Raw genomic sequence first — 10,525 nt, 5'->3', positions numbered from 1 at the left:
CTCCGTTCCTTGTGATAGGTAATTGGAGAGTGCACTTCTGGCACTATTGATGGCACTGTAGCTCCATCGATTATCATAATGGAGGCTTGTTAAAATTCCAATGCGGCCAGAATGTTCTTGGCCTTTTGGTCGAGGTTGTTGTCCAAGCAGTATATGCCCCATTTCTTGATGTGTCCAAGGTACTGCTTCCGTGTTGACAGTCTTAGTGCAGATGAGATGAGATTCATCATCCTGTCTGTGTAGTGGGTCTTTCAGACTCTACAAATCAACAAATCCATAGTCTTATGGCATGGATGACTGCCCCCAGTCACTGGATGAATTGATAAATTTGGCTATGTTCATGAGGGAACATGGTTCTAACACCATCCCCTGTATGACCGTATACCATGATTGAGTAGGCCAGTCGGGTACTATGAGAATCCCAGATGCCGAGTCTAGTTGAATTTCCCTAGTACCCCATTGATGGGGCAGAACGGGGGAAAATACATCACCCTATGGCTTTGTTTACGTAACAATGCCAAGCTGGTTTTAGAATTTTAGTAAATAATATTGGGGCTGATGTTTGCCCCTTTGGTAAGCTCTATATTGCCAAAGTTCCCCCCCCATCCAGTTAAATTTCAAACACCGTCTGTGATCCCCTCTGATGGGTACTGTATAGTATGTATCTTTTGAGTCAATGCCTGCCATATAGAAAAACCCAGCTGACACCAAGTCTTTATCAGTAATAAGAGTATCCATCTTAAAATGAACATATTGAACAAATGTGTTTAGGGTTGAAAGGTCAATGATAATCCTGCAACCCCCATCTATCCTCCTCACCGTTGCCAGGTGGCAGATGTCTGGCCAGTCTCTGTAAATATTTCTTGTTGGAGTTTGTGGCCAGACATATAGTTAATACTATTGCCATCCTGGATCCAAGTCTACCCCTGTTTGACTTGGTTTAAAGTAATCAGCCACCATGTCCAGCAGAGTCCCTGCTGTGTTAGGATCATGGGACGCTGTATTACCAGGCTCTGGCCCATCAGGGTCCTGCCTACTCTTTTTTATAGAGTTAGAGATCTCTAGGGGTCCCCTTTTTTACAGAAGAACCACACCCACCTACCTCCATGGTTACCGGTGGTTTTGTTATAAAAGGGGGTTCTGGTTTGGTTCGGGGTTATGTGGGAGGTTGAGGCTTCCGCACCTTCCAGGGTGGCCGTCCCTGGCCATACCCTAAAAAGGCTGCTGCGGGTTATATTGATTTCTGGCACTGCCGCTGGTATGAGCCACATTTATATGGCCTTGCATGTGGCTGGTATCGTGCTCCAAAATAGGCCCTTGCGCTGGCCTTGATGAACCCCCGTGTCTTGGCTTCGTCCACACACGGTTCTTTGTTTGCAAATGGTAGCATTTTAGGGGTCCAGTGCTGGCTGAATGGCAGCCTTCCACATGTAGTTCAGCTCATATTGCATATTACTAATACAGAGCTAGTGCGTCTTGATGGTCTTTGGTTACCTCTGTTTAGTCCAGGGTGCGGGTGTATGCTGTGATCCCTTCCGTCAATCCCTTTAAGGTTTTTCTGGATCTTGAGGTCCTGGTTCCTGATGTTCCTCCCCAAATGCTGCCAAATGCATTGGTTTACACTGGGCACCTGTAATGCCTCACCGTTGCCAGGTGGCAGATGTCTGGCCAGTCTCTGTAAATATTTCTTGTTGGAGTTTGTGGCCAGACATATAGTTAATACTATTGCCATCCTGGATCCAAGTCTACCCCTGTTTGACTTGGTTTAAAGTAATCAGCCACCATGTCCAGCAGAGTCCCTGCTGTGTTAGGATCATGGGACACTGTATTACCAGGCTCTGGCCCATCAGGGTCCTGCCTACTCTTTTTTATAGTGTTAGAGATCTCTAGGGGTCCCGCACGGGATACCCATGTGGGGCTTACCTCCTGCCCACTGTGGCTAGTCTCCACATCCATGTGACTGCTACTGTGAAGGAGCTCCTTTTTCCCCCCGCTGTTCCCGTCCCCCGTACACACAGGCACTGGTTTGCGGGTTTTCCTCGCCCTACCGCTGGCTACACCGGTCTTGTATGTAGGTCCACCACTCCACACGGTCCCGGTACTCACAGGCACCTGTGCTGGCTGCTGTCATGCTGCAGCCACCGTACCGGCTTCCTCCAGCGGGGGCTAGCGGGTCCACGCCGTCTCCATACTTCCAGCGCCATGGACCCATCTAATACTTTAACCAAAGGATTAATAAACAGATTTTTATGAAAAAGCATAGAAATTAGGTGCAGGAGCAGGCCATTCAGCCCCTCGAGCCTGCACCGCCACTCAATTCAATGGGGTCCGTGGGGTTGTACCCGATACGTCTGGATTTTGCTGTGTAGGCGGTCAAAACCTGGCTCCAACGCTCTCAGCGCTCCTGGCTGCTTGCTTATCTCAGACCGCTGGGACCGACCCCGGTACTCACGGTACTGGTCCCTCGCGGTCGTTGCAGCCGGTCAACCCCACTCCAATGCCCTCAGTTGTGGGCACTCCTGCTTATATGGTCCTTAGATAAGGGACGTATCAGACATTAAAACTGATAATAAACAGATACTATACTTGATCTTAGCCAAAAGGCCAAGAAGCGATCTCTGTAACTAAAAAACCCGCTGGGACCGACCCCGGTACTTACGGTATTGGTCCCTCGCGGTCGATTGCAGCCAGTCAACTCCACTGCAATGTCCTTGGCCTCGGCGCTGGCCGTTAGCGCTGCTTCAAGCCAGACTCGCTTCCAAAGCGAGACTGGCATACTGGCCGAGAAATGAATTTTCCCCCCTGGTGCGGGAGCGAAGTCGGGCACAGGTGTTTTCCCTCTCCGGGAATCGATGTGCCGTTGCTGCTCCTGCCACTGCCGGCTGCCGCTGTTGCTCCTGCCGCTGCCGCTGCCGCTGCTCCTGCCGCTGCCGGCTGCCGTTGCTGCTCCCGTTGCTGCTTCTGCCGGCTGCCGCTGCCGCTGCCGTTGCTGCTCCTGCCGGCTGCTTGCACTCCGCAGTTCTCCCGCCAGCTTTCTGCAGCTTACATGGACCCGGTCCATGTCTGCACCTAAAGGGTAAGTGGAAGGAACGCAGAGTCTCTTACCTGCTGTTCCCGACTTTCAATTCACCCGCTGGTGAACGTCGTTCCCTGCGTGTCGGGTTCGATCCGCTCGGACCGACCCCGGTGTTCACGGGGCTGGTCCTTCGCGGCAGTTCCGCAGTCGGTAAAACCCGGCTGTTCCTAGGGACCCCTTGGACCAACCCCGGTGCTTACCGTTTGAAGAAGGTTTTCGGCCCGAACGTCCCCAGTTCCTTTGCTCCATTAGTGCCGCTGCACTCGCTGAGTGTTTCCAGCCCTGCTGTGTACCCCCGGTACTTCCAGCGCTGGTCCCTGCTCTCTGTCCTGCAGCCTCGGCACTGGCCGCTAGCGACTGCTCCAAGCCAGTCTCGCTTGAGACTGGCATACGGGACCTCTTTGCTTTGCTTCCCGCCCGGCCGAGAAGAGAATTTTGCCGGTGCGGGAGCGAAGTCGGGCACAGGTTTTTCCCCTCCAGGAAACTGGTGCCGTTGCTGCTCCTGCCGGCTGCTCGCACTCCGCGGGTCTCCCCGCCAGCTTTCCGCAGCCTTCATGGTTCAGGTCCATGTCTCCACCTAAAAGGTAAGTAGAAAAAATGAACGCAGAGTCTCTTACCTGCTGTTCCCGACTTTCAAATTCTCCCGCTTGGGGAACGTCATTCCCCCCTGTGTGACTCGTTGCAATGCATGTAGCGATATGACACGCATGCGTTGGAAGCGGGTTCTTCACGTAGTCACTCACGTGACTCCGAAGTAAAATCCAGTAAAGTCCGATCAAAAATAAGCCGAGAATCTCCAATGAGATAGATAGCCGTTCAGCACTGGTTGTGGTACGATGGTTCAGGTGCCCGATAACAGCTGGGAATAAACTGTCCCTGAATCTGGAGGTGTGCGTTTTGCCTGCTGGGAGAGGGGAGAAGAGGGAGTGGCAAGGGTGCGACTGGTCCTTGATTATGCTGCTGGCCTTGCTGAGGCAGCTTGAGGTGCAAACTGAGAGAATGGAAGGGAGGTTGGTTTGTGTGATGACCTTGGCTGTGGTCTTGGATGGAGCTGTTCCCAAACCAAGCTGTGATGCATCCTGATAAAATACTTTGTATGGTGCATCTGTAGAAGTTGGTGAGAGTTGTAGGGGACATGCCAAACTCTCTAAGCCTTCTGAGTTGATGTGCCTTCTTGGTCGTTGCTTCAATATGGGTGGTCCGGGAGAAGTTGTTGGTGATATTTAATCTCAGGAACTTGAAGTTTTTAGCCATCTGTACTTCAGCGCCACCAGTGTAAACTGGGGTGTGTGCACCGCTTCACTTCCTCAAGTCGGGCACTATCTTCTTGGTCTAGCTGACATTTAGAGAAAGGCTGTTGTCTCGACACCAGGACACGAGGTGCCCGATCCCCTTCCTGTGCTCCTAACGTGCGAGGCACAGTCAAGGTCCCCAGTAAATTGCCAGTGCTCACCTGCCGAGCTGGGTAAAGTGAAACTCTGTAACTGTAAACAAAGTACACAGAAGAATAGCCACAAAGGTTCCGACAGTAACCAAAAATACTTCCCCCCACCCCCACACCAGGTCCCCCTTAGTCCGCATTTCCGCCCCCCCCCCCCCCCCCCCCCCCCCCCCCCCCACAACAGCAGTCCCTCTCGGATACGAGGCCTGTCCATCTCGGCACCACCGTGAGACCGACCTTTGCCCAACTCCACCCTGGGCCCGTCTGGACCCCGAGACTCCCAGCATGGCCTGACCCCGATCCAGGCTCCTAACCCACCTCATCCTCAACCTGACCCCAGGACTCAGACCCAACCCGACCCCAGGAATCAGACCCGACTGGACCCCAGGACTCAGACCCAACCCAACCCGAGTACCTCGACCCAACCAGACCCCAGGACTCAGACCCAACCCAACCCAAGTACCTCGACCCAACCAGACCCCAGGACTCAGACCCACGTGACCTCCAGGACCTGCGGGCTGGACCGGCGTGGATTCCCCGCAGGCCCTGTGCGAGGCTCATATCCTCTAGACGGCTGCTTGTGCAGCAACGGGTGTGAAGAGGAAGATGACTGTAACCCATCTCAGCCTTGTTCTCCTTCCAGGCCATCACCCAGCAGGAAGGGCTGAAGGTGTTCCTGGACAAAAGCAATGAACAGATTGAAGATATCGTCACCCTGGTGCGGGGCAAGCTGACCAAAATGGCTCGAATAACTCTGGCCGCTCTCATCACCATCGATGTCCACGGTGGGTGAAGTCTTTCCTTTGTTGAATTACACCACCCTCATTTATGGCTAACGCCTCAATCACTCACGTCTGTGGGGACAGATGGACAAAGCCGTGATTCCATTAGCGCTTCCACTTCCAGCACACTTCCCCGCTAACTGTGGCATTGCACAGGAAAATGTTTAAGTAACATTTGGACAGGAACATGGACAGGACAGGTTTAGAGGGATATGAGCCAAACACAACCAGGTGAGACTAGTGTAGCTGGGACATTGTTGGCCGGTGTGGGCAAGTAGGGCTGAAGGGCCTGTTTCCACACTGTATCACTCTATGATTCTATGACTCTATGACTTCAATGAGTTGTGCTGCTAATGACCTCCAACTGATAATGCGTGTAAGAAACAATCTTCATGAAACATACTTTCATGATTTCATAAATGGCAGGAGCAGAATTAGACCATTGGGCCTATCAAGTCTACCCCGTCATTCAATCATGGCTGATCTATCTCTCTCTCCTAACCCCATTCTCCTGCCTTCTCCCCATAACCCCTGACACCCTCTTCTCATAACTGTTTTGTTTAGCTTAGTTTAGAGAGATACAGCGCGGAAACAGGCCCTTCGGCCCACTGAGTCCACGCCGTCCAGCGATCCCTGCACATTAACACTATCCTACACACACTAGGGACAATTTACAATTTTCAATTTTACCGTCAATTAACCAGTATTTTATGTGGGGGAAATAGGGTAGGGTAAGGGGGAACCGTCCTTCAGTCGCTTCCTGGCGAGGATGCGGCTATTATCCGAGTCGTGTCCTCGCCCCCCCCCTCACTCATTATCATCTTCTCCACAGCCAACAATGGACCATAGTGGGCTCCACCTTTCCTTGATCATCGGTGCTGGCTTTGATTTGTCCTTTTGCATACCTTTCCTTCATTTGCTCTTTGTACCTTTCTCTATCTCTCGTTTCCCCTTTTCCACGGACTCTGTCTGAAGAAGGGTCTGGACCCGAAATGTCACCTATTGCTTTTCTCCAGAGATGCTGCCTGAGCTGCTGAGTCACTCCATACTTTGTGTCCCCACATCCTTTATTTGCTGTCATCTCTCTTCATTCTTCCCACCGCAGTGCGTCAGCCTGTTTATACCTTGCTGTAATCTATCTCTGGCCTCTCCACAGATAGCGGTGATTCCCAGATATGTCTCATCTGCTAATTCAGATATTATAGCTTTCACAGTCTGGGTCATGAATGAAGGCACAGTGGGAGATGAGCATTAGTCCACAGACACTGCAGGGCAGTCTAGTCGGTCCCATTCCCTGCTCCGTCTGCAATCCTCATGTCTCATCAATCTGTTACAGGCAGGAAACTCCACGCTCAGCAAACCCTCTTCTCTTCTCTTTATCTTTTGCTCAGAACTCTAAGCCTGCGCCCCTTGTCTGGGCAAGTTCTACAAGTGGGCTCATCTGCCCATCAAGCCTACTCCGTCATTCAACCAACCAGTCAGCGGAAAGACAATATATGATTACAATCCAACCATCCACCACGTACACATACATGATAAAGGGAATTACGTGAATGATATTTAGTGCAAGATAAAGTCCAGTCACAAACAAGCAAAGATAGTCCGAGAGTCTCCACTGAGGCAGATGGGAGCTCAGGACGGCTCTCTGGGTGTGCTAGGATGATTCAGTTGCCTGATAACTGGGAAGAATTGTGAATCTGGAGATGTGCGTTTTCACTCTTCTGTGCCCTTTACCTGATGGGAGAGGGGAGAAGAGGGAGTGGCCAGGGTGAGACTGGTCCTTGATTATGCTGCTGGTGTAAATGGAGTCAATGGAACGGAGGCTGGTTTGTGTGATGGTCTGGGCTGAGTCCACAATTCTCTACCATTTCTTGCGGTCTCGGATGGAGCAGTTCCCAAACTGCTGTGATGCATCCTGATAAAATGCTTTCTACCACGCATCTGAAGAAGTTGGTGAGAGTTGTTGGGGACATGCCGAACTGTAGAAACAAGGAACTGCAGATGCTGTTTTACACAAAAGGACACAGAATGCTGGAGTAACTCAGCGGGTCAGGCAGCATCTCTGGAGTACATGGATGGGTGACATTATGTGTCAGATGGTTGTGCACTGCTGTGTGTTGACCCTATGTGCGTGACTGTGCTGCTGCTGCAGTAAACTGTGTTGGCATGTTATTTTAATGCACGCCTCTGCACTTGTGCATGCTGCAAGGCGGGTGAATGGACAATGGGGTGTGTGCAGCATAGTGAGTTCACAGCTGGCAGTGGAATACGCTTCTCCTGCTGCTGACAGCTAGTGTCTCAAGCTCCACTGTTTACCATTGCCGGAACTGACTTTAACAAGGAGGTTGTGCCTCACCTTGTAGAGGAGCAGAGATAGAAACTGAAGAAGGGTCTCGACCCGAAATGCCACCTGCTCCTTCTCTCCAGAGTTGCCGTCTGAACCGTTACTCTAGCTTTTTGTGTCTATCTTCAGTGTAAACCTGCATCTGTAGTTCCTTCCTACATATGTAGGAGCAGTGGTGGAGTTGCTGCCTTACTGCGCCAGGGACCAGGGTCACTGTAAGGCAGCAACTACATCTCTGCGTTAGGTTCATCATGCACAATGTGGGCCGAAGGGCCTTATGCTGTGTTCCATGTTCTATCACAGATTCTCCAGATGAGGAAGATATTTGATAGTATTAGTTGTCCCTGTGATGTTTGAGCAATGCTGTGAAACAACATTTCACCCACAGCCAGTCCTGAGGATTTAGAAAGGTGATCCCTAACAAATAGGAGGAGAAGCAATGATTCACTGATCCAATACTTTATTGTCCCACGTACCTTGGTGCAGTGAAATACAACTGACATCTATTATAAACCCACTGACTCCCACAACTATCTTGACTACACTTCTTCCCACCCTGCTTCCTGTAAAGACTCCATCCCCTACTCCCAATTCCTCCGTCTACGCCGCATCTGCTCCCAGGATGAGGTGTTCCATACCAGGAGATCTAAGATGTCCTCATTCTTTAGGGAACGGGGGTTACCCTCTTCCATTATAGATAAGGCTCTGACTCGGGTCCCCTTGATATCCCGCAACTCCGCTCTTGCTCCCCCTCCCCCATTCGTGACAATGTCCTCACCTTTCATCCCATCAGCCGTCGCATACAACCCATAATCCTCCAACATTTCCGCCACCTCCAACGGGATCCCACCACTAGTCACATCTTCCCACCTCCACCCCTTCCTGCCTTCCACAGAGACCGTTCCCTCAGTAATTCCCTAGTTATGCTGCTGGCCTTGCCGAGGCAGCGTGAGGTGTAAATGGCGTCAATGGAAGGGAGGCTTGTTTGTGTGATGGTCTGTGACACAGTTTGCAGCTGGATTTTAGAAGTTTACAGCTGGATGACGTCACCGTCCACAGCTGGACTGTGGTGCTGTTTACAGCTGGATTTTGCCAAGTTTGCAGCTGGAATGTTTATCGTGCGCGACATAGAATTTCTAGTACAAAATATTTAATTTATCTGACAGGACCATTGCAGATTTTAAAATGGGAATGTCATTTAGCTGGGCACAATATGCTTTATTTCTTTAAGGCACCAATATATATCTTGACATAGCTTGGAACCATTTCCACATCTTGCAATATTCCACCTGTCACATGCACAGCCTCCAGTCCACCCTCAGTTTTGATTGCAACGAACGGATCTAATCATCAATGAATGATTGTGTGAAAACTTAATCCGCCACTTTCATTCAGCTGGAAACTGTGTAGCCATGGCAACTTCTCAGAGTCAGACTGCTGGTGAATAGTGTCCCGGCATCATTTGTGTTCAAAATAGAAACTAGAACCTCACGGCCATTTTCAATTAATCCGATTAATTAATACTGGTTAAAGTACAATACAATAGCAAGTAATTAATTCTGTAGATATAACAAATTAGCATTGAATAAAAATAATCAAACTCTTTAGACTTAAGACAATCAGCATATGGGTTTAGTGCAGGAAGGAACTGCAGATGCTGGTTTACACCAAAGATAGACACAAAACACAACCTTACATGCTTTTTGTGCCCTTACATATTCCTAGCTTCCCTCTTCCTGGACTCTCAGTCAGAAGAAGGGACTCGACCCGAAACGTCACCCATTCCTTCTCTCCAGAGATGCTGCCTGTCCTGCATTAGTCCTGCAGAGATGCTGGGTTAGTCCTGCATTATGTGAGGGCTATGGGCCAAAGACTGACATCTTTCAAATGCTTCATCCTTGTCAGTGCTGCCATTGTTGAGGGTGAAGGGTGTTTTGTTTAGAGTAGTTTGGAGACACAGCGCGGAAACAGGCCCTTCAGCCCACCGAGTCCGCGCCAACCAACGATTTCCGCTCACCGGTACTATCCTACACACGGGGGACAAGTTACAATTTTACCAACCAATTAACCAACAAACCTGCACGCCTTTGGAATGTGAGAGGACACCTGAGCCCCCGGAGAAAACCCACGTGGTCACGGTGAGAAAGTATAAACTGCGTACAGGTATCTGGGTCTCTGGCGCTGTGAGGCAGCAACACTACCGCTGCACCACCCTGCAGCCCCTTATTTGAAGCATTTGTTATATTCGCTGTTGAAAGAATGAATGGGTGAACGGGTTAGCAGAATTGAAATGGTGAATGGAGTGGAAGTGTCTTTGTACGGAGTGAGGCCTGCAGATACCAGGCATGTCAGCAAGCTTGGACAGGGGAGTGGTCGTCATGGCGGCAGACTCACCTTTGACCTTGGCGTGGAAAATGGATGGTCACAGATGGACTCAACACCCCTCACTCCTCTGCCCTGGCCTCCAGCCCTGCGGCTGCTGGGTGGTCAAGGTGGAATGGAGGTAGACAGAGAGTAGGGGGAGTCATGACTGGGGGAGAGAGAGGGCTGAAGGATAAATATTTGCAGCACACTGGATGGGCTTTGTACACTTGGTGGTACTGACGATTCAGTTGGAAGTGTGTTTAGTCTAATTTAGAGATACAGCACGGAAACAGGTCCTTTGTTTCCTGTCTGCCAACCACTTCTCTATCCATGTCAGCACTCTACCCCCAATACCATGTGCTCTATTTTTGCCCACTAACCTCCTATGTGGGACCATATCAAATACTTTCTGACAGTCCTAGAGCGGGAGTACACATTGTCAACGGGAACCATGGTGAGGTTCCAGGACCGCTGGGCCCCGCGGGGGGGGTGGAACGCATCCTGGACCAGGATTGTAA

The 10,525-nt window shown here is 50.6% G+C and overlaps 1 pseudogene; it reads right to left on the bottom strand.

The window, feature by feature from the left end:
• Positions 1–2,508: 2,508 nt before the first annotated feature.
• LOC129715443 (U2 spliceosomal RNA) lies at positions 2,509–2,616 on the bottom strand (annotated as a pseudogene).
• Positions 2,617–10,525: the final 7,909 nt, after the last annotated feature.

The sequence above is a fragment of the Leucoraja erinacea genome, unplaced genomic scaffold (assembly GCF_028641065.1).
Source record: "Leucoraja erinacea ecotype New England unplaced genomic scaffold, Leri_hhj_1 Leri_1175S, whole genome shotgun sequence".
NCBI lineage: Eukaryota > Metazoa > Chordata > Chondrichthyes > Rajiformes > Rajidae > Leucoraja > Leucoraja erinaceus.
The sequence above is the reverse complement of the archived record's forward strand: the minus strand, read 5'-3'. Positions and strand labels throughout refer to the sequence as shown.